The sequence below is a fragment of the Podarcis filfolensis genome, assembly GCF_964270895.1.
Source record: "Podarcis filfolensis genome assembly, chromosome: 1".
In the NCBI taxonomy this organism is placed as follows: Eukaryota; Metazoa; Chordata; class Lepidosauria; order Squamata; family Lacertidae; genus Podarcis; species Podarcis filfolensis.
Window position 1 is genome coordinate 343,761 of NC_139604.1, and position 24,848 is coordinate 368,608.

Below are 24,848 nucleotides of genomic sequence, written 5' to 3' on the forward strand. Positions count from 1 at the left end.
GAGGTCTTTAAGCAGAGGCTTGACAACCATATGTCAGGAGTGCTCTGATGGTGTTTCCTGCTTGGTAGGGGGTTGGACTCGATGGCCCTTGTGGTCTCTTCCAACTCTATGATTCTATGATTCTATGATTCTATGAAACCAAGCACATATAAAAAACATAGGCATACTCTAGTAAATGTATCCTAATAATGTCAAAAATACATCAGAATTATTGTGCAATACCCCAATACTTAGAAACAAAAAAGAATTTTAAGGAAGCGGTGCTAGAAGTGGCCCAAAACATCTGTTGTTTGTGAGACAAGATAGCGGACTAGACTGGTTGATTGATCTTTCTTCAACTCTGGCAAAATGGCATGGCACCCAAGTGCCATGGCTTGGTTCAGGGACCCAGGAAAGGCTGCATGACTGACAGAGCGTGGTCCTCCCAGCAGCTCCACTGTTATAGCGTCTCTTGCCTGAGACGGCTACCTTAGTTGATCTTAGAGCCTTAGGGTGGGAAGAAAGTAATGTCATGTGACAAAGACACCTGAGAGCAGGAGCAGCAAAGCAGGCTGGGAAGTGCTGGGACTGCACAGTCATTTGGGCTTACTAACGTTATTCAGGCCTAACTGCTAACTGCTGAGTCACTCTGACATGTGACTTAGTAGCCAGTTTCTCTTTTGTGTTCTCTGTAAGATGTGAGCGTCTGTCTGTCTCAGCTGTGAACAGAGTCTGTATGTAATCTCAGTCAAACTGTTTGGAACCGTGTTGTTTATGAAGAAGTTTATTTTAACTCAGTAAAGCTTTTGTTCTTTAAAAACTCTGCATTATTAATTTACGCTGTGTGTCAAGTAATGGGGAGACCCAGGCTGCCTACAAACACCCTGCCAAGAGCTGCAATTCCTAGGACCCTTAACAAACTACAGTTATATGTATGGTGTGTACACAGCTGCAGAGTTCATTTATAAGCTATGCCAGGCATCCCCAAACACGGCCCTCCAGATGTTTTGGGACTACAATTCCCATTATCCCTGACCACTGGAGGGCCGAGTTTGGGGATGCCTGAGCTATGCCAACCTAAAACCACATTTCCTACGTACGTGGAGGGAGGGGCAGTGGCAATTTCTTAAGATTATATGGCCTGGTGTACAATTTTCTATTTGGCAGCCATTCTGCTGCCCAAGGACCAGCTGAGAGTGCGTAAAAACTTCCTTCCATGCAGCTTTCACAATAACAGACAAAAATGCAATTTTCAACAATAGTAAAGTAAAATAAAACACAAAACTTACCAGAAAACTCACCATATCAGTATAGCCAGCAATAATAAATATAGATACAAACCAAAGATAAAACAAAGTTGTTGTTTTCCCCCTCAAAAGCCCTTCAACTCAAAGAAGCTCAATAGTGGCATAGAGAATCGCTTAGTAAAATTAAGTGTGCCTTCAAGGCCTCCCTAAAGTCCTATAGCAGCTTTACGGAGATTAGCTTGCAATGAATTCCAAAGTAAATGAGATTTGCTCCATAATAAGTATTCTTAGAATTGCAGCCTTTCAATGTTAACTCAGGCATAATTCACTGAGATCAGTGGGATTTAATAGCAAGTGTGTATAAGTAAGGGACAATTCCTGAGAGAAGGTTCTGGCAAAATATTGCTTGCATGGTTCCCCCTACTTCAGGTAACTTTAAGGGCTAGAAAGTTCGTTGCTTTTTAAAAAAAGAACCACCCCAAGCTTGGAGTCTAAGTCACATGGTGCCTATTTTGAGCATTAATTGGCATGCCTAGAATGTGGCAGTGATGGCAATCCAGGCAGTATGGATTCATGCCAAATATGAGTTGTACTGTTGTCACCTGTTTTTCCATTCTGTGATGTAAGAAATCAGATGTATTTGAGAAGTTTGGGATTCTGGCTGGACTTGTTGAAGTTTTCATTTCTAATTGTGCTTCCTCCTTGGATAGCGAAGGTGAGGCAGATATGAGTATAACACCTTATGCTTTTCTTTCCACAGCCTAACCACAGATGAAATATGTTAATCGGTGTTCATTTCCCTAGGGGTAATTTACAAAATTTGGGCGCAGTGCCCAGAGTAATATAAACAGAAACAATGCTTTTTATCATCTAAAGTCTGAGAAAACACTAAAAGCTTGAACAAAAAATTATGTCAATATGATTAAACCTCCCTTTTCTTCTCATCCACAGAGCTCATACAAACACCATAATTATACTCGTTGTTCTCCCTTAACCAGTTGTCTGAATGTTATCATTAAATGCCTTGGAAGTAGCACATTAAACGTTGTGGCTCCTCCCTCTGCAGTTGCAAAATATGCACTTGGTACTTAGTTAAAAGATCAAGTTCCTTAAAATATTTTCAGGGTTGAGGCTGTACATAGTTGCTTTGCAGTAGCTGGACATAACTCTAAAGCGTTGTGTGTTGGCCTTCGAAAAAGGGGCCTTCTGTAAGTTTGCTATGTAATGGCAATGCAGGGCATAGGGTAATAAGAAAACATTATGTAACAGCACAGTCAGTTCCAATACACATTTGATCATGTTAGATTGGGCAGAAACCAGAAAAACAGTGATAGTCAGCCAAGCAGAATTATGAGCTTAAGCTCGGAGATCGAGAACAGTGATGAGATTTTTGGGGTGAAGGGTTAATCAAAAGTTTGGCATCAAAGGCTGCTCATGAGCTCTCACAAATAAGGCAGAAGGTTAGTTTGTGTGCAGGTATGTGAGCTCACTTTTTAACAAACTTAATCACCACCCCTAGTGAAGACACACAACTCTACCCTGGCCTTTGACACCTGAGATTTGTATTTTCATGAAGCTCCCTTTTTCTGCTACTGTAATTTGTTTCACCTTTTTAATATTGAATTTTAAATTGTTGTAACTTGCCCTGGGACCTACTGATGAAGGGCAGGTAATAAATGCGCAGGCCTCGATTCTTGGCACGCTTGACAGGCGGAAACCCAGGAAGTGATGGCATCGTCCATGTTAGGCCACCAGACGTAACACCGAGCCAACACCTTCATTTTGACGATTCCCGGGTGGCCAATGTTCAGAGCCTCAAGGATGCGTTGACGGAGTCTTTGGGGAATCACGACGTGGTCTCCCCACAGCAGATAGCTGTGATTAGCCGAGAGCTTGTGTTGTCTGGTTGCGAACGACTGGAACGCCGATGCAAAAGGCCGTTGTGGCCACCCCCTCCACACCCAGTTGAGCACATGGCTAATGGTGTGATCCCGGGCAGATGCGGAGGCCACAGTGGTAGCCGATACAAGCGCTGCCGGAAGATCCTCAATCAGGAGGAGTGATGAAGCAGGAGCCGGGTCTTCCACAAACACTGGAAGAGGGCAACGGCTGAGGGCGTCGGTATGGCCTATCAATTTCCCCGGGCAATGGATGAGCCGGTAGTGGTAGGCAGCCAGGAAAACAGTCCATCGCAGCATGCACAGCGAGAGGACCGGTGGAGTTGGAGTTGGTCGATCACCAGTGAGGAGGCCCAGGAGCGGCTTGTGGTCGGTCGAAAGTCCTGCCATAGAGGTATTCATGGAACCTCTTCACTCCAGCCACAAGTGCCAGTGCCTCCATGTTGAGCTGGCTGTAATTCCGTTCGGTCAGAGATAGCGTCCTGGAAAAGTAGGCGAGCGGTGCTTCTCTTCCGTCTGGAAAGTGGTGACTGAGGATAGCGCCGATGCCAAAAGGTGAGGCGTTGCAGGCAAGGACCAGTGGCCTGGCTTCACTGTACTGTACCAGCACACTGTCCGATGAAAGGAGAGCCTTGACCACGTTGAAGGCTGCCGTCTCCCGATGACCCCAGGACCAAGGTGTCTTCGTGCTGAGGAGTCGGTGGAGATGCTTAGCTACCGTCGCTTTGTGGGGCAGGAACATGTTATAAAAGTTCAGCAGTCCCAAGAACACCTGCAACTCCGTCTTGTTCTTTGGGATGGGGGCCTGCTGGATGTCATTGGGTGAAGGCCGGAGGTGTTGATAAGATAGCCCAGAAACTCCACCTGTGAAATGGCGATCTGGCACTTCTCCCTCTTTACCTTGAGCCCGGCCTCCTGGAACCTGGTCAGCATGGCGCGGAGGTGCTTGAACAGCTGCTGGTGTGAGTCTGCGGACACCAAGACGTCGTCGAAATACGGCACCACACCCAGAAGCCCTTGCAGGAGACGCTCCATAAGGCTTTGGAAGATGCCAGGAGCCACACTCACCCCAAACTGCAAACGGTGGCAATGGAATGCTCCTCGGTGGGTGACAATCGTCTGGGCTTCAGCAGTGGCATCGCCAATGGGCAGTTGTTGATAGGCTTGGGCAAGGTCCAGCTTAGCGAAGACCTTACCCTCACCCAGGGAATGCAGCAGATGTTGGACAAGAGGAACCGGGTAAGCGTGCTGCTGAAGTGCCTTGTTGATCGTGCACTTGTACTCGGTGCAGATTCTCACCGACCCGTCCGGCTTGACAGGCGTGACGATGGGGGTTTCCCACTTGGCGTGGTCAACCCGCTCCAAAACTCCTTGGGCGATCAGCTTTTCCAGTTGTTTGTCCACCTTAGTCTAGAGAGCAAATGGAACCTGGCGTGGCTTTAGCTTAATCGGAGTGACTTGTGGATCAAGGCTAAAGGAGATGGGCGTACCTGTATATTGACCCAAAGTGCCATCAAAAACCTCGGCAAAGTCTTTGATCAGACCCTCAGTCTCTGCATTAGAGATGCAGTTGATGCCGGTGACTTCCAGGCCAAAGGTATCAAACCAGTCTAGCCCTAGGAGGTTTGGCCGCTGACCTTCGACCACCAACAGTTGGAGCAGGCCTGAAAAGTCCTTGAAGGCGATCCAGAACCGGCCAACACCTACTACAGAATGTCGTTTCCCTGGTAGTCTCTCAGGTGTATGCGGTGAGAGTCGAGCTGCCTTTTAATAATAATAATTTATTATTTGTACCCCGCCTATCTGGCTGGGTTTCCCCAGCCACTCTTTTGGACACTCTGGGTACAAGTCTTTTGATGGTGCTCCAAGACACGATGGACAGGGCAGACCCAGTGTCGATCTCCATGTCACATGGAGCTTCTTCAATGAGCACAGTGACTTTCAGCTTGTGTCGCATAGGTGAGTCGGTTTGGCCAATCGTGGTTCTGGACGGGCAGTGGCAGTTGGTGAGAGCAAAACAGCTTTCCTTGGCGGACTGGAGTGAAGACTTAGACTTGTGAGTCGGTGAAGGGGGGGGTGTCTGATGGAGCTGATCAGCAGACCTTAGCGATGTGGCCCCTTCTGGAACACAGATGGCATCTCTGAATCAACACTTGGCACAGGAATGGTTGCCTCCACAGCCAGCACATTCCGATTGGCCCTTGGACTTCTGTGTGAACTTCCCGCGCTCCCGCTTTGTCTAGTTCATGTCATTGTCTTCACTTGTCTAGTTCATGTCATTGCTCATCACTGCTGGCCTCTTCGTGATGCACTGGAACTGGCTTCTTAGCAAGACGCGGGCTGCTGGCCTTGCGGATCTCCTGGGTGGAGAGTTCAGCAGCTTCCAAGGCCACGGCCTCCTCAATGGCTTTCTGCAGTGTGAGGTCTGGCTTGGCGAGGAGATGCCGTTGAAGACGGATGTCCTGGACCCTGCAGACGATTGGATCCATCAGGGCATCGTCTAAGTCTCGGAACTCGCAGTGCATTGCGGCCTGTTGGAGGGCGGCAGTGTAGTTGTTAATTGACTCCCTCTTTGCCTGGTTCCGGTGGTAGAACGCATGGCGGGCAGCAATCTTGGACGGCTTTGGTGCGTAGTGGTTGCGGAGCTTCTCTTGAATCGTGTCCCACGGCGCTGCCTGGACTGCTAGAGGCGAAACCAATGCTCAGGCCGTCTCGAACACCTCGGGCCCACAGAGGCTGAGGAATAGACCCTGCTTACACTCCTCTGACACTTCCGTCAGCTCGTTTGCTTGGAGGTAGCAGTGGAACCAAGTGAGGTAGGAGTCCCATGATTCAGAGGCTGGGGCAAACGGCAGCAGAGGCACGAGTGAAGCCATGGTTCCGATGCCAACGTGGAGGGCAATGGATGGAACACAGTGCTCTAGCCAGAACGGTCAGCTCTGAATTGGTTCTGTTCAGTGATTTCGCTTGGTGTTTCAGCTCAGTGATTCAGCTCAGCTCAGAGGGTGGCCACATCTGGCTGTGCTCTAATGTCCGTCAATCCCACCTTCGTCGCCAGTGTTAAGTTGTGGGTGAACATATCAGACGACACAGCGATTCTTCAAACAGCTCTTGTTTATTCACAGGCCATAACAGAACTGAACCGAAGGGTTCAGCCAGCATGCTCCACTACAACGCAACAGTTGTGAGGGTGAGAACTTCAGTACATAACATCTCACTCCCTTTCTCTTTCTTTCTGTGTTGTTCTTTTTTTATATAAGATTTTTATTAAGATTTTTACATTACAAAAAATAAAAACAAACAGAAAAAGAAAAAAATCTTTCCATCACATTATTTTTCATTTACTTGTTTCTTGGACCTCCTCATACCTCTCTTTTTTGTATTCCAATTCAATTTATTAGCTCAGCAATTTGTTTCCCTCTTTATTCTACCCAAATCTTTATTCTTAAATTGTTGTGATCTTGAAATTTTACTTTTATAAACCCATTTTTTTTCATATTCTTTTAACCCATTACAGCTAGAAACCTCTCAATTTTAATCCAACATTATTCTAAAGTTCATTAATTTTACAATATCTCTGTAAATAATCTTTAAATTTCTTCCAATCTTCTTCCACTGACTCTTCCCCCTGATCTCGGATCCTGCCGGTCATTTCCGCCAATTCCATATAGTCCATGACCTTCATCTGCCATTCTTCCAAAGTGGGTAGATCTTGTGTCTTCCAATATTTTGCAATAAGTATTCTTGCTGCTGTTGTGGCATACATAAAGAAAGTTCTATCCTTCTTTAACACCGATTGGTCAACTATGCCCAGAAGAAAGGCCTCTGGTTTCTTCAAGAAGGTATATTTAAATACCTTTTTCAGTTCATTATATATCGTCTCCCAGAAAGCCTTAATCCTTGGGCACGTCCACCAAAGGTGAAAGAATGTGCCTTCATTTTCTTTACATTTCCAACATATATTATCGGGCAAATGATAAATTTTTGCAAGTTTGACTGGTGTCATGTACCACCTGTATATCATCTTCAAACAGCTCTTGTTTATTCACAGGCCATAACAGAACTGAACCGAAGGGTTCAGCCAGCATGCTCCACTACAACGCAACAGTTGTGAGGGTGAGAACTTCAGTACATAACATCTCACTCCCTCTCTCTTTCTTTCTGTGTTGTTCTAACTCTGTACAGAACCTAGCACAACAATAATGCTGAATGCATGTTCATTTGCAATGCTTTGCTCCCCCTAAGCAATTTAGTTAAAAAAAAAAATAATCAAGAGTGCCTTGCCATAACTATGTCTATACACAAATTGTCTAGAGGATTTAATACTCATTGAATACGTCTACACAAGCCACGACACACCTACATTTAAAGAGGGGCCTCCAAGTCATGAAATTTCTACAGTGGTGCCTCGCAAGACGAAATTAATTCGTTCCGCAAGTTTTTTCTTCTTGCGAGTTTTTCGTCTTGCGAAGCACGGTTTCCGATAGGAATGCATTGAAAATCAATTAATGCGTTCCTATGGAGACCGCTTGCCAGGCTGGCGGTGGGGAGAAGGGCTTTTCTCCCCACCGCAAGCCTTCAGGACAGGTCCGGGAACAGAGGGGAAGGCGCGCAGCGCTTCTCCTCTGTTCCCGGGGCTTGCGGTGGGAGGAGGGTTTTTCCTCCCCACCGCCAACATTCAGAACAGAATTCTGAATGTTGGCGGTGGGAAGGAAAACCCTCCTCCCACCGCAAGTCTTCAGGACAGCCATCCGAAGGCTGGCGGTGGGGCGGAGAGACCTCCTCCCGCCGCCAGCCTTCCGAGCAGCCTTCCGAAGGCTGGCAGCGGGGCAGAGAGACCTCCTCCCGCCGCCAGCCTTCCGAGCAGCCTTCCGAAGGCTGGCGGCGGGGCGGAGAGACCTCCTCCCGCCGCCAGCCTTCCGAGCAGCCTTCCGAAGGCTGGCGGCGGGGCGGAGAGACCTCCTCCCGCCGCCAGCCTTCCGAGCAGCCTTCCGAAGGCTGGCGGCGGGAGGAGGTCTCTCCGCCCCACCGCCACCCTTCGGAGGAGCCTTCCAAAGGCTGGCGCGGGGAGGAGGTCTCTCCGCCCCACCGCCACCCTTCGGAGGAGCCTTCCGAAGGCTGGCGGCGGGAGGAGGTCTCTCCGCCCCACCGCCACCCTTCGGAGGAGCCTTCCGAAGGCTGGCGGCGGGAGGAGGTCTCTCCGCCCCACCGCCACCCTTCGGAGGAGCCTTCCGAAGGCTGGCGCGGGGAGGAGGTCTCTCCGCCCCACCGCCACCCTTCGGAAGAGCCTTCCGAAGGCTGGCGGCGGGAGGAGGTCTCTCCGCCCCACCGCCAGCCTTCGGAGGAGGTTCGAGGACAGTGGGGAAGACGCGCTGCGCTTCCCCGCTGTCCTGGAGATTTCCGTATGGGCTTTCGTCTTGCAAAGGAAGCCCATAGGGAAATTCGTTTTGCGAAGCGCCTCCAAAACGGAAAAACCCTTTCATCTAGCGGGTTTTTCGTCTTGCGAGGCATTCGTCTTGCGGGGCACCACTGTATTCCTGTTTGTGTGCCATTTTATCCTTTATGTACTGTGTATGTCTGGCATTAGCTCTCCACTGAACTCTGTGTACAATCCTGGAATTTAAATTGACCTTGCAGATCTGTAAAAACGGTAATAATTATAATTTTAAAAGGTGCTTGGCACGCTGAAAATCCTCTATGAGTGATAGATAATCTTGTGTGATGCTGAAAAGCCGTAGAAAGGGGCAGTGGCATGAATTCCACTGGAATCCAGATCCAAATAATTCAAGAACTCTGTTGATGCATAACGTTCTCTTCCATAGCAGTGTGGTGGCCTGCACCCTCCAAAACAGTTTCTGGAAAACAATATGGCTCCTGAAAATACAGAAGTGGGTCATCCCTAATCTGGACTCTTCCTACTTTTGTATGGCATCTGCTTTGAAGTGCAGACAGGGAAGGAAAAGATGGCTTTACTTTTTTCTTAGTTCACTATCTTAATTAGCTCTGTCCACAAGAAAAGCCAAAATTAGAGCAGGAAGTATGATTCTGTTCTCTTTCTCCTTGCCTCTAGCGACTTTGCTTTCTTTTCATTCAGCTTTCACCATAGTCCACACAATTCACTCTTTCTTTTTGTGTGTGTGAGGCAGTCAATAGAGGTTAAATTGAGAGGCCAATTGTAGCAAAAGACAGCACCCTATGCCACTTAAATAATCTGATCTTTAAATTGTTTTTAAATGGCTGTGCAAATGCTGTGACTAGGTGTGACTGCAGTGAGATGCATGAAATGTATTTACCCAACCATTACAGAACTGTCATTCAGATTCCACTGGCTCTCACAGCAATGTATTATGATTTTTTTTTTAAAGAGGGTGTTGGTGCTTTGCCATTCCCTACCATGGAGTAGGTGTGGGTGGGATCTCTTGTTGCACAAATGTGGAGGGGGAATTTTCAGATTTTTTTTTTCTGAAGTCCAGAGTGTGTGCCAACCTGTTCTAAAGGAGGATGGATGGCTTGAAGACCAGCACATAGCCTTCTTTGGATGAATGGGTTTCAAGTCACCCTCAATACAACCACTGTGAAAGCCAACTGACCGGCTAATATGGGCTACATGCAAAGGCTTCATCGAATCATAAAACTGTAGAACTCTACAGTTTTACAAAGGAACCCAAGTCCAACCCCCTGCAGTGCTGGTATCTCAACTAAAGCATCCCTGACAGATGGCCATCCAACCTCTGGTTAAAAAGGTAGGAGAGTGCACCATCCTCTTAGTGGTTTGTCTTGAATTGGATTGTCAGTAGCAAGAAAAATACCATTCTTTGTTTAAGAAACGTATTCTTAGCATTGCAAATTATTATATTTAAATATGCAGAATGTGATATTTCATATGCACATATCCACAAGGATTTTATAATAGTGATACACATATTTCCAGAAAAGATGTGGGGGCAGAAAGATTCCTGGCAATGCAAAGACTAACTTTTTTATTGTATGCCACAAGCATTTATGGGCAACACTGTCTTTTTAATCGTGTGTGTGTGTGTGTGTGTGTGTGTGTGTGTGTGTTGGGTTGCTCAAGTGGGTGATCTAACTAGCTATGATCCATCAGGTCCCAGTGAGCAATTATGCATTTGCAAGAGACAGTGAGGGAACACTGATAAAGTAAATCTTCAAGGAATTCATTAGTCCTTAAGGTACATGGGTTTCTTCCTTGTTCATAATATATTAGCATACTGTTGCTTCCCAAGACCTCTGTCTTTAATTATTCCATGAAGTAAGGCTGTAATGTATTGTGTATTATCAGGGCTACAAAGCATAATCATTTATTAAAGCCGCTTCCCCCAGAATTCCACCCGCCCCCCCATTTGCTGCAGAGAAATCTGACATATACCTTGCCTGCAGTGGACAACAAGCTAATTGGCCTGTAATCACCTGCATTATCAGCTGGGCCTTTTTCTTCTTTTTTTAAAGGACACAATTACTGCTTTGTTTGTGATTTGGGATTAGACTGGAATTACTTACAATGGTGAACAAGGCAGTTAAAATAGTACCCACCAATGCTAGTTTAATTTAATTTAATGAGTTAAATCCTTGGAGTGTTCACTAATTTTAGATGTTGATTAAATCTAAGATTTCTTTGATAGAGATTGCTGCTTAACTTGCTATAACCAGAAGAATTTCTACCCACGCGGAGCCAAAGGTTGCCAGCAAAGCACAGTGTGATCCATAAAAATGGATCTAAAGTGATTCCCCAAACATTAGAAATACAACGATTGGAGGATTGATCCATGGACTGAAAAATTCCAGAGGCTACCACCAAAAAGGCTCTGGAGTTATTACTTTGGAAGGCATTGTGGACCCTTATTCATTGGTCTGTTACTCCCCAGCATTTCTTGACACTCTCTTTCTAGTCTGAAAGAGTTTGAAACGTATTTTCCTGCCTTAAAAATATGATCTATTAGTTGGTTAGATTCTTTTATTTAAGTTTTAATCAAAATATGCTTCTTGTTTAATCCAGCCGAGATTAAAACATAAAATTTAAAACAAGTACAGTGGAACCTCAGTTTTTGAACATAATCCGCTCCAGAAGTACGTCTGACTTCCAAAACGTTGGAAAACTCAGGATCAATGGGTGGTCTGCAAAATCCATTGAAAAAATGGAGAAATTTCGCCTCGGAAGCCATTCAACTTCCAAGGCACGTTTGAAAATGGAAGCAATTACTTCTGGGTTGTCGGCGTTCGGGTTCCGAATCGTTCGGCTTCCGAGATGCTCGAAAATTGAGGTTCCATTGTACTTATTAATAACTATAGACAGCAAGCACCACTTGAATAGATGCATTCTCCCTTTTCTCTCATATAAGAAGGAATATCTCTTCTACTTTCTATGACACACGTGCCCATCATCATAAAAACAAAATAGGCTTTAAAACTACAGCTAGACTGATATGCAGATTTAATCCGTGAATTAATTGATTAAAATACATGGGATTAATTATCAGAAACTGAACGTGGTCATCATGTGGAACCTAGGATTCTCTCCTGGGTCTTTGGATGGGTCTTTGGCCTGGTCACTCCCATTGCCTTTGGTGCAGGGAAAAGGGAAGCAGTGCAGTTCAGTCTATTGTCAGAAACATGGGGAAAGACAAAGCACATTCAGCCTCCAGGACAGAGCACCAAGTGCCAAGTAACCACTGAACATGCCCATCATGTGTGACAATGACCAGCTTGGCTTGCAGTTTTATTGTTCCAAACTCCTACTGTCCTGTCATTAGGTGGTAACATAGAACTGTAAATCTAATAGGTGCTGTGAATCCCAGTGATGTAAATACGAAGGTAGGGGAAATGGATATGCTTTTCTAGCTATAGTACCCGAAAAGGATTTTCCTGTCAAAAAGGAGCATAGGGCTCCATTTCCTCCCTCCTACCCCATGTGGTTTAGTGACAGCAGCAGTAAACTAAACTGCTACTGGAGAATTCTGCCTGGAGGGGAATACATAACACCACCAGAAGTGCCAGCCAAAGGAAGATCCATGCTGAATAAAAAGTCTACCATCCCTATCTCCAGGCACTGTTGATTGCCCTCCTAACTGTCCTTCCAGTAATATGAGCTGAAGGTACCAAATAATCATCCTCTGCACTTCCAGACTGAATATATTTAGGGACACGTCAACAATAGGAAGAATCAGTGTGATTGCATCAATGGCAGCAAGTAAGCCTTAATCTGAGCAAAACATCAGATCACTTCTGATTTGGGGAAACAACTTCTTTACAAACCCTTCTGCTGAAAATTCAGAAATGTCTCCTACTTAGGGAGCTCCCGCATAGGTTATATATCTCATGAGAATTATCCGTAATCACAGTGAAATGTGAATTGATGTTTATTCTGTAAAGAGTTCGCGTTGCTGCTTCCTTGGAAGGGAGGAGACAGGCTGTGCCAGGAATATCATTTATGAGCTCTGAGAACTCATAAATTTGCTCCGCTTTGCTCCTTTCCTGTACATTGAGAGAAATTAGACTGGTATAAACAAACAGAAGATGTGACTGTGTCTCTTCAATATTTTATTGGGTAACATTACAATACACTCAAGGCGGAAGCAGCTGTTAGATGCAAATGTATGCAGCAAATCTCTGATGGGATCCCACACTTCCTTTTCTCAGAAAACAAACAAACCAGCTTCTGGAAGGGGAATTATGAAGCCAATATGAAGTGGTGGGAGGGAGTTGGTTCATCCTTTTTCTTCCTGCAGCTTTTCTGTTCGAAATCAGTGCCAAGGCTTTGCCCTACACTTGTTTGCCTTCTCAAAAATAAAAATGAGAACATGTGGAAGGGGGGACAATTTTGCAAAGGGAGGGAGGGCAAGGAAAAAGTTCACTAACTGAATTAAATGAGGCTTACTCCTAGGTGTATGGGGTTAGGCTTGTAGCCTTAAATGACTTTTAAAAAGGATTAGGCAAATATATGAAGAACAGGTGGCCAGTTGCCATAATAGCTAAATGGAAATTCTGTGATCAGAGGCAGTTTACCCACAAAATAACACATGCTGATATTATTGTTTTGTCTTGGTTCTGCGCTGCCCAGTAGCATCTGGCTGCCCGTTGTTGCAAACAAACTGATAGACTAGATTGACCATTGTCTGATCCAGCAATATAGTTCTTATATATTTATATACAGTGGTTCCTCGGGTTACATACGCTTCAGGTTACATACGCTTCAGGTTATAAACTCTGCTAACCCAGAAATAGTACCTCAGGTTCAGAACTTTGCTTCAGGATGGGAACAGAAATCGTGCTCCAGCGGTGCGGTGGCAGCAGGAGGCCCCCATTAGCTAAAGTGGTGCTTCAGGTTAAGAACAGTTTCAGGTTAAGAACAGACCTCCAGAATGAATTAAGTACTTAACCCGAGGTACCACTGTACTGTACTCGATTCAGTGTCAAAAAAATTGCTAGGATTTCCCCTGAAGCATTTCCCACAAGTGTACCTGTGGCATAAATATTTAGAATAGGGGTGTAACAGCGGCAGTTTATTTTTATTAGGGTATGCTATTTTGAGGTCTATAAATTATAGACCCATGTGTGCGTTTGGTGCCCTGTTACTGGCTGTGTTAGCACAACACACAATACTTCCCCCTGCCTCCTATCATTAACAGTAATATGGCTGCCAACATTTTGAAATAAAATATTATATATATATTTTTAAAGATATTTATTGAAGTTTTACAAAAACATAAGTTTACAAAATGAAAAAAGGTCATATAAAAAGAAAAAGATACAAAAAAGAGAACATAGAAAAATACATGAAAAAGAAAAAGAGAAAAAAGGAATAAAAATACAAAAGACAAAGGACAAATAGTTAACAAAGAATTAAAAACAAATCCTTTTTTGTAACTTTGAACTCATTAGCTTATTTCCTTGGCCTCCTCACACCTCCCCTTTTTGTATTCCCATTTAAATAATCAAATCAGCAAATCCTTACCCTCTTTTGTTTATCTTAACTCTGTATCTTAACATATTATAACTCTATATTTTCAGCCATTATCAATTCATTTTTGCATATTCTTTAACTTTGTTGCTAATGCCACTTATTTTCAATCCAACATCATTTTAACATTCATTAATTTTACAGTATTTCTGATGATAGTCTTTAAATTTCTTCCAGTCTTCTTCCACCAACTCTTCTCCCAGGTCTCGGATTCTGCCAGTCATTTCCACCAATTCCATATAATCCGTCACCTTCATCTGCCACTCTTCCAGGGTGGGTAGCTCTTGTGTCTTCCAATACTTTGCAATAAGTATTCTTGCTGCTGTTGTTGCATACATAAAGAAAGTTCTATCCTTCTTTAGCACCAATTGGCCGACTATGCCCAGGAGAAAGGCCTCTGGTTTCTTCAGGAAGGTATATTTAAATACCTTTTTCATTTCATTATATATCATCTCCCAGAAAGCCTTCATCTTTGGGCACGTCCACCAAAGGTGAAAGAATGTACCTTCATTTTCTTTACATTTCCAACATTTTGTTGTTGTTTAGTCGTTTAGTCGTGTCCGACTCTTCGTGACCCCATGGACCAGAGCACGCCAGGCACTTCTGTCCTCCACTGCCTCCCGCAGTTTGATCAAACTCATGCTGGTAGCTTCAAGAACACCATCCAACCATCTCATCCTCTGTCGTCCCCTTCTCCTTGTGCCCTCCATCTTTCCCAACATCAGGGTCTTTTCCAGGGAGTCTTCTCTTCTCATGAGGTGGCCAAAGTATTGGAGCCTCAGCTTCACAATCTGTCCTTCCAGTGAGCTCTCAGGGCTGATTTCCTTCAAAATGGATACGTTTGATCTTCTTGCAGTCCATGGGACTCTCAAGAGTCTCCTCCAGCACCATAATTCAAAAGCATCAATTCTTCGGCGATCAGCCTTCTTTATGGTCCAGCTCTCACTTCCATACATCACTACTGGGAAAACCATAGCTTTAACTATACGGACCTTTGTTGGCAAGGTGTATATTTTTGCAAGCTTGACTGGTGTCATGTACCACCTGTAAATCATTTTCATAATATTCTCTCTTAAGGCATTACATGCCATAAATTTCATACCGGTGGTCCACAACTGTTCCCAGTCAGCAAACATAATGTTATGACCAATATCTTGTGCCCATTTAATCATAGCAGATTTAACCGTTTCATCCTGCGTATTCCATTTTAACAGCAAGTTATACATTCTTGAAAGTATCTTAGTTTTGGGATCTAACAGTTCTGTTTCCAATTTTGATTTTTCCACCTGGAAGCCAATTTTTTTATCCAAATTATAGGCCTTGAAATAAAATATTATAGTACCTGGGTGCAGCTGGAGATGGTTTCAGTAGCTTCTGGCTGGTCCAGAGGCAGAGCCCACTACGAAAGCTTCCTCCACAGCAGCAAAATACAGGGATACCCACGTAGCTCTTCCACTTCTGGCAGTATTCACTGTAATAGGTTTGACATAGCAGTGAAATGACAGAAGTAGAGGCAATCAATGTAGATCAAGTTCCCAACTCTGCAGTTGTGTTCTTTAGACCTGTGTTTGGTATCAGCATATTTTTTTCAACTTCTCCTCGTACTGCTGGTGATTATCTCTAACAGAAAGATCCTCTATCTCCCTTGAACCTAAGGCCCAGGAAATTTAGTGCAATTACCACGTGACAAAAGCAATCTAGCTGGTGTCTCTTTTGATGCCCTGTGCAGAGCAGAGCGATATGCCTTAAAAATTGTCGGTACTGGTAATTATGTTTTGCTGTTCTTCTCTTCACAGTGAGCTCCATGCTTGGTTTTCTTCAAATAGTGATAAAAGCATTCCATCTTCCCACTACTTTTCAGATAATTTGAGGAAGCGTGGAAATGTTTAATACCACAAGACTCTTCAGTTAGACAGTTCACAAACTATCTAGCATTGTCAATGACAACTTCAAGAGGATATCCAAAATGAGCAATAAAATCTCTGCACTGCAGTATATAGATGATGGTATCTGAAGATGTATTTGACTCCTAGTTAAGAAGAGTAATAACCTGTTACTGAGAACACATGTGTTTGGTGTATTGGCTCCACGGTATCAATGCCTAATTTAGTCCAAGGACTGGGGTGGTAACTGAAGAGTTAGTAGAGGCAGATCATCATGTCTGCATACAAGTAGCATGATTCCTGAAATAGTGCTCAACATCTGTATTTGGCCAGTAAAAATTTGCACAAAAAACTCGCTTGGTCTGCACAAACCCTTGTCTCTCATGAACAAGTTTTATTAATTTTTGAATCTTTGATTTAGATACATAACAATCTGTTCGCCTCACAACAGACAATCCTTGTGGACAGAAAGCATGTCCCTGCTGAGAGACAAGTCTGCGTTCTTCAACAGATAATGCCTCAAAATCAAACATACACATTGTGACAACTCTACAGACATAATCCTCCACCAAGGAGCTTGACCCCATTTCAGAAAGTGGAAGGTGTGTTAGCAAATCAGCTCCGTTAAGCTTCCCAGGGATCTGTTTGACAGTAAAATCATAAGATTGTCATCTCTGACTGAGTTGCTGAATGTGAGGTGGGAAGACATTGCTTTTATTTGGTTGAAGCAGGTACATGAAGCAGGTACATGAACACATGTGATCAGTGAACTCCTAGAAATAAACTTTACAATGGCTCCCCAGATTTCATGTTCATTCTGTGAATACTTCCTTTGTGGAACAGGAGTGGTTCAATAATCCACAGCAGTTAGACATAGATTCTCAGACTTTCTTGATTTCTCATCTGGGGCACTGCGTCCTGGTAGCTCTCACAAATCCTTTAGACATTAACTTGCCAACTGGTACAATTAATGTAAATATCTGCAGAGTCGCCAGTCATGGCAGCCATTAAGTGACTTTCTTCTTGAGTGCTTTCATACATCCTGGCCATAATAATTGCCTACTCTAGTCACAGGTCAGCCTGCTGTGGATATTTATAAGTTAATGTTTTGTGGCTACATTTCCCTATAATTTAGCTATTTCTAGTGTAAAAGGAGCAAAATCCTTATCCAAGGTTATGGCAATTTCTCCTAGCAAATTGAAGGGGAAGAAAATCCATTGTATTGGAGCCCCAGACAGTGTAGCAGTGTTACCCTTCCAGTAGCATCATTTTCCTTGTTCAATTCAATGGGAATTTCATAAAATGTAAAAGAGTTCATTTGAAATTTATACTCCATTTTCCAAGAGGCTGCTGAGAGGCAGCATTTGGGGTGTATCAGCTGTATCCCTGTTTAGAAGTTGTGGAGCAGCAAGATGTGAATGATCCAGGATGTCAAGTTTTGTTGCCAGATTCAGGGTTGGCCCACCCATGAGACAAGGTTGGGTGATTGTTTCAGGCGGCAGAATCCATAGGGTCAGCGTATGCAGCCTCCAAAGAATGCATTGCCTGATGTTGCTGCCACTGCAATGGCAGCAACTGCTGCAGAGTGCTCCTTGGAGGCCAAATCTGCCGTCTCCTTGGCGGCCCCCACCCCAAACGCTGCCTCTCAGCAGCCTCTTGGAAAATAGGAAGTGTTCCTGGTGTCATCCCTCTTTTCCCCCTTTATCTCCCCCTCCCCATTCCTGATATAGAGCTTCACTCACCCATTCTTCCCTTGCAGGATGGGGTGGGGCACCATTTTGTTGTCTGCCTCAGGTGTCCCAATGCCCTGGCCAGATTGTTTTGTCTCCTTGAGGTTTGTCTAGCAGTGAGATTTCTAGCTCTTTCTTAATCTCCTGTTTAGCTCGTACTTCCTGAATCTTTTTGCTACCTCTATCCCTTAGAGATGGGGTGGGGAAGCTTTGGCCCTCTGGATGTTGTTGAGCTACATCTCCCATCAGCCCCAGCCAATGTGGCCAATGGTCAAGGCTGATTGGGTTGTAGGTCAGCAACATCTGGAAAGCCAAAGGTTCCATACCCCTTCCTTATAGAGGTGGCTGGTAGCCATAGTACTTCCGAGTATCTGCAAAGAGACTGCACTACAATTCTTAGAAAGCAGTAAAGCTTCTCTCACCAGCCCTCATTTTTTATGCCACCTTTCAATACCAATGAGTAAAATAGGAGAGAAGGAGTTAAAAGTCAAAGAAATCATAGTATGTATAGCTCTGCTGCCCCTTCATGGATCACTGCCTTGCCGTGGCGAAGGGGCTTGAAGAACTCAGAGAAGCTATGAACTATGCCGAGCAGGGCACCCAAGATGAACAGGTCATAGTGGAGAGTTTTGACCAAACGTGATCCACCTGGAGGAGGAACCAGCAAGCCACTCCAGTATCCCTGCCAAGAAAACTCCATGGACAAAGACAACAGGCATATAAAAGTTATGACGCTGGAAGATGAGCCCCTCAGGTCGGAAGGCGTCCAACATGCTACTGGGGAAGAGCGGAGGACAAGTACATCCAGAGCTGATGACTGGGCTAAAGCCAAAAGGACGTTCAGTTGCGGATATGCCTGGAAGCGAAAGGAAAGTCTAATGCTGTAAAGAAAAATATTGCATAGGAACCTGGAATGTAAGAACCATGAACCTGGGTAAGTTGGATGTGGTCAAAAATGAGATGGCAAGAATAAATATTGACATCCTGAGCATCAGTGAACTAAAATGGACGGGAATGGGTGAATTCAGTTCGGATGACCATCATATCTACTACTGTGGGCAAGAAACCCGCAAAAGAAATGGAGTGGCCCTCATAGTCAACAAAAGAGTGGCGAAAGCAGTACTGGGATGCAATCTCAAAAATGATAGAATGATCTCGATACGAATCCAAGGCAGACCTTTTAACATCACAGTAATCCAAGTTTATGCACCAACTACTGGTGCTGAAGAAACTGAAATTGACCAATTCTATGAAGACTTACAACACCTTATAGAAGTGACACCAAAGAAGGATGTTCTTCTCATTATAGGGGATTGGAATGCTAAAGTAGGGAATCAAGAGATAAAAGGAACAACTGGCAAGTTTGGCCTTGGAGAGCAAAACGAAGCAGGGCAAAGGCTAATAGAGTTCTGTCAAGAGAACAAGCTGGTCATCACAAACACGCTTTTCCAACAACACAAGAGACGACTCTACACGTGGACATCACCAGATGGGCAGCATCGAAATCAGATTGATTATATTCTCTGCAGCCAAAGATGGAGAAGCTCAATACAGTCAGCAAAAACAAGACCTGGAGCTGACTGTGGCTCAGATCATCAGCTTCCTATAGCAAAATTCAAGCTTAAACTGAAGAAAGTAGGAAAAACCACTGGGCCGGTAAGATACAATCTAAATCAAATCCCTTATGAATACACAGTGGAAGTGAGGAACAGGTTTAAGGATTTAGATTTGCTGGACAGAGTGCCTGAAGAACTATGGATGGAGGCTTGCAACATTATTATTTTCTTTAAATAATATCCCGCATGCGTATAAGGTTGTACGCCCCTCGTAGATCCAACTTGGTGAAGAGTCGTCCCTTCCTCACCGTCGCGAGCAGGTCGTCGATCTTGGGCATGGGGAATGCTGTGGGCTTCGTCCTGGAATTGATGATCCTATAATCAACTACAGGCCTGCGTTGGGGCGTGTCTTTCTTCTTCACGAAAAACACGGGACTGCCCCCCACTGCTTTGGATTCTTGGATGAATCCCTGCTTCAAGTTGTGATCTATGAACTCCCTGAGTTCTTGCAGTTCGTCCTCAGACATGGAATACAGTTTTCCAGTCGGCAGCGTCGCCCCCGGCAGGAGGTCAATCTTGCAGTTGTAGGGCCTGTGGGGCGGCAGCTTATCCGCTTCCCTCTCGCAGAAGACCTCCAAAAACTCCTTGTACTTGTTGGGTACCGCTTGCACCATGCCTAGGTGTAGCTGCGGATCATCCTCTTGCCCCTCCTCTTCCTGGCAAGTCCGGATGCAGTGTTCTGCGCAGTAGGAAGAGCAGAAGGTTAATTGCTGCTGGTACCATGCTAATGCCGGGCTGTGCCTATCCAGCCAACTCATGCCCAACACTATGGGCGTGTCCGACAGGTGGGTGACGTTGAAGCTGATGACTTCGCGGTGGTTTCCAATTTGCATTACCATAGGCCGTGTTTGCTGTACCACCTCCCCTCCCAGTATCTTCCTGCCGTCGACCGTGACTACGTTTAGGGACATCGTGGCTGGCAGGAGTGCTATGCGATGTTGCTTGATGAAGTCCACTCCTACAAAGTCTGCGTTGCTCCCAGAGTCAATGGTGATTGGGACTTCCAGGGTGAGCCCATTGGGCAGCTGGAGCGATGCGGTGAGTTGCACCACTCGTTTGGGTGGGAGGGGATCTGTGGGCTGTAAAATCTCTGGGGACTGCTTCACTGACTCGCCTGGCTGGGCCCCAGTGCTTCCGTTTCCAACCAGGCTTCTTCTTCCCCCTGCAGTTGTTCTTGCTGCTGAAATGCTCCCTTTACTGTTGCTGAGGCTGCAGTGTGCTTCCGGATCCTCTGGGGACACTCTTTGGCCATGTGCTGTGCACTGTCGCAGATGTAACACTTCCTGCTCCCTCTAGGAGTCTTCGCCTTGACTGCTCCTGGTGTTTGGGCTCTGCTTGCTGTCTGAGCCCTGGCACCACCTATCTCCATCGGCTCTTCTCCCCTCCCCAGTGGAGGCGTGGATAACGCGCGCCCTGTCTCTTTGGGTAGGAAGGGAGTTGTTCTGGCTGGAGTGTTCGCCCTGCACCCCTCCTCTCTGCTCCAAGGGCGGTCTTCCAGGCGCACTCCTATCACTAGTGCTCTTTGGACGACCTCTGTGGTGCTTTTAGGTCTTTCTCCTCTTGCCAGCTCATCTTTCACGGCCCCATTCAGTCCCTCCCAGAACAGATCCCTCACGGCAATGGAGTCTTTCTCCCAGCCCAGCACGTTCACTAACGCAAAAAAGCGTGAGTGATATTGCCTCACCATGGCTTTCCCTTGCTGCAGCCCATGCATTTCCCTCCTAGCCACATCCACATCTACCGTTGATTTAAAACAAGCGTCCATAGCTTTGATAAACGCGTCGGCATCTTGGAGGGCGGGATCATTTTCGCGCGACAAATTCCGCAGCCACGCTTTAGCTTCCCCATGCAGATGAGTAATTATGAATCCCACTTCCTCTTCCTCATCTCTAAAGTCTTTCCGAAGCAAATTGAGCGCGTAAACTATGTCGGCTCTGAAGTTAGGGTACTGCTGCAGGTTCCCGTCGAAGTGGGCTACTATGCTGCCCCCCCTCTTCCCGAGGCCAACTCCCTCCGGCTTGGATCCTGGCAGCCCCTCTTTGCCCCAACGTTCCCACCTGGTTTGTAGATCCCGGCAGAGCGCTACTGCTTCGTCTTCTCTTTTTCTGGATGCCTCTACTTCTGCATACAGCCTCGTGACTGCGCTTTGCAGTTCTTTCACCTTGTCCTCTGTAGTCATCTTTGCTAATCTTCGTGAGCTCGCAAAACGCCAAGTCTTGCCCCTCGCTGCACCAACTCACGCTGCGAGGGTTAATTCAGTGGAGACGGAGCATACTGTCAGAGCTGCCCAAGGTCCCAGCTCACAAAGGACCAACGCTGCTTCGTTGTTAAGTACAAAAGTCTATATTGAAGTTCAGTTTCACTTCCAGAGCCGCAGCGCGCAGCTCTACGTCTCAACTGTCAGACCGCTGATGCTCCGTCTGAGTCTCCTCCCCCCAGACACCAATTTAAGACTCTAGCCTTACTCCACCTCTTCCTCTGTTCCTTCCGCCTCTGGTTCCGCCTGGCCGTTGGGGTCTCGCCCTTTCTAGCCTCTTCTGACGCTGAGTCCCCTGAGCCTTCCCCCTCCCTCTGGCGGGCTTTAGGAGCTGGTTCCCCATCCGGGTCTCCTGCTGTTCCCCGCGCCTGTACATTTGAACTTGGCGCGCGCGCCCAGCCGGTAACTTTTCTCCTGACCGTTTCACTGCTGCTGCTGTCACTGCTTCCCCCTCTGGGGGGGCTAGCTGCAACTGACCTCCCCTCCGTTGGAGGCGTGGTCAGCCCTGACTCACTTTCTCTCCCCGCTGGAGGAGACGCTGGCCCTGACACATGTGACTCTTCCCCCCCCACTACGCTCTGGTGGGGAAACTGGTCCTGATCCCCCACTGCTGCTTTGGGGTTCCCCTCTGGCTCCTTGTTTCTGGTGCGTCCCCCCCTGGGACCCTCCTTGCCCTGACTACCGGCGCCCCCTTCTGGGAATCTTCTGATTCGCTGGAGAAGCTCATGGAATCTCTCGGGCCACTGTCATACTCCCCTACGCTGCCCTTGGATTCTTCCCCTTTGCTCTCCATTTCCTCTCTCCCCAGTGCTCCTGCTCCTGAGTCCCTGGCAGTATCCATTCTTAAGGAAATCAGCCCTGGGTCTCACTGGAAGGACAGATTGTGAAGCTGAGGCTCCAATACTTTGGCCACCTCATGAGAAGAGAAGACTCCCTGGAAAAGACCCTGATGTTGGGAACGATGGCGGGCACAAGGAGAAGGGGACGACAGAGGACGAGATGGTTGGATAGTGTCTTCGAAGCTACAAACATGAGTCTGACCAAACTGTGGGAGGCAGTGGAAGACAGAAGTGCCTGGCGTGCTCTGGTCCATGGGGTCACGAAGAGTCGGACACGACTAAACGACTAACCAACAACATAGCTCTGCTAGAAACATTGGGCCCTTTGACATTAATTCTGAATAATTCCTGCACATTTCCTCTTCTCATGTAGTTTCCTCTTCTTGATGCCCTGCAGGGGTCAGCAGTATTTGGTTTCACTGGACTTCACTGTTTCTTCAATCAATACTCTTCTTGTACTTAACTGCAATTATACTGTTATTCCACTGTATAGTAAATTTTGCAGTTATACACACTCATTCCTATGCTTGTTACCTTCTCACCCCCATGGGGGGAATATACTTAAAGTAGGTTATTTTAGGTCTGTATTACAAATGGAAAGCATTACATTAAACCTGAGTGTATTTTTGTGTGTTTTAAGTACATCGTGACCCCTAAATTTAAGTGGATTTCTAGTTTAAGAAAAAGATGAAAAAGACCTAAATAACTTTAACCTTAATGATCATTCTGAGGTCTTATTCTTCCTTACTGTTGAGGGAGTGAGGTTTGAGTAGGCAATTGCAATGGACTATGGGTGTCCCTAAGCACAGTGCTATTTTTCAAGAAAAAGAGGTGCTGGAACTCACCATGAACACTTTCCCTGTTTTCTTGGAATGGCAATGGCCAGAACTGAGTTCCGGTTGGAAAAAAGTCCTGCCTAAGCACCATTTTATGACTGAATTGTCAGCCATTTGGCCCAGTACTGTCTACTCTGATTGGTAGTCACTTATGAAGTCTGGGACATAGTGAGGTATTTCCTGGACTCCCCAATATCCTTTTAAACTCAAGAGCCTTGAGACTCAACCTGATACCTCAGTATGTGAAGTATGAGATGAGATAGCTCAGGTGGTAGAGCACAAGGCTCTTAACTTCAGGGTTGTGGGTTCAAGTCCCACGTTGGGCAAAATGTTTCCTGCATTGCAGGGGCTTGGACTGCTTTTTAACCACAATGATAACCGTTTGGACTTGCTTGTGCCTTTTATAATCTGCGGTATGCATTTTATTTGATCCCCTATTACAGCTTCATAAAATATTCCCCCAGCTTCCTGAAGAGATTTGACCCTTTAGCTGCCTCTTCACTAATCCTCTGATGTCTGAGAAGTTTCTCCTTTTGAAATTAAGTATGGCTGTGTTGGATTTTTCAGGGCAATTTTCCACAATATATAATTTGAGGACACTAGTATCTTTCCCTCCCTGTAGTCAACAACAAGGAAGCCCTTCTGTGTACATGGATCAGCTCTGCTGGACTGCTGTTGCTGTATTTAAGATGCCAAAGTGATTCTTTCCAAGAACTATTCCTGTGGCTTTCTTCAAGTATATAGTGGTACCTCTGGTTACATACTTAATTCGTTCCGGAGGTCCGTTCTTAACCTGAAACTGTTCTTAACCTGAAGCACCACTTTAGCTAATGGGGCCTCCCGCTGCTGCCGCACCGCCAGAGCACGATTTCTGTTCTCATCCTGAAGCACAGTTCTTAACCCGAGGTAATATTTCTGGGTTAGCGGAGTCTGTAACCTGAAGCATATGTAACCTGAAGCGTATGTAACCCGAGGTACCACTGTAATGTGTATTGCATCAGCCTCTTTGGATTCAATCATGGAAACATTGTGACCAGATAATAAATAAATCAATAGCTCAGTTAAGAAACTTAAACGCTACTGATAAATACCTGATAAATACCTTACAGGGAGATTCAGGAAGGATGCAGAGATATCGTTTGGATGGGGAACACTGAAAACTGGGTCATACAAATGCTTGGTAGTTGCTCTGGTGGTTTGCTTTTTTGTTTTGCTTTTTAAAAGCCATATACTTAAGTAAGTTGGCCAAGATAATTGTGCCCTAACTGGGACTTGAACTGCAGCCATCAAAATGACATATTTTGGAGTCCTTTGGTACTTCAGTTTACTTCTGGCAGTTTTGCTCTTTGTGCAGCCAAAGTATCTTGGCTGTGTCTGTCTGTCTAACTGCAATTCGGTGCCCTTGAGATGTCGTTGGACCACAGTCCCCTTCATCCTTGACCATTGTTGAAGCTGGCCTATACCAAGTCAGACCATTGGCTGAAACTAGCACAGTATTGCCTACACTGATTGGCAGTTGGTCTCTTAGGGTTTTAGACAGAGATAGAATCTGCAATGATTTAAGGGAGCAAGGAGATTCATATGCGAG

The 24,848-nt window shown here is 45.6% G+C and overlaps 1 protein-coding gene across 1 annotated transcript in view; it reads left to right on the forward strand.

Annotated features, from left to right (window-relative positions):
* MAP2 (microtubule associated protein 2) overlaps positions 1-24,848 on the forward strand; it is a 314,133-nt gene that overhangs the window by 37,315 nt on the left and 251,970 nt on the right. The window lies entirely within an intron of this gene.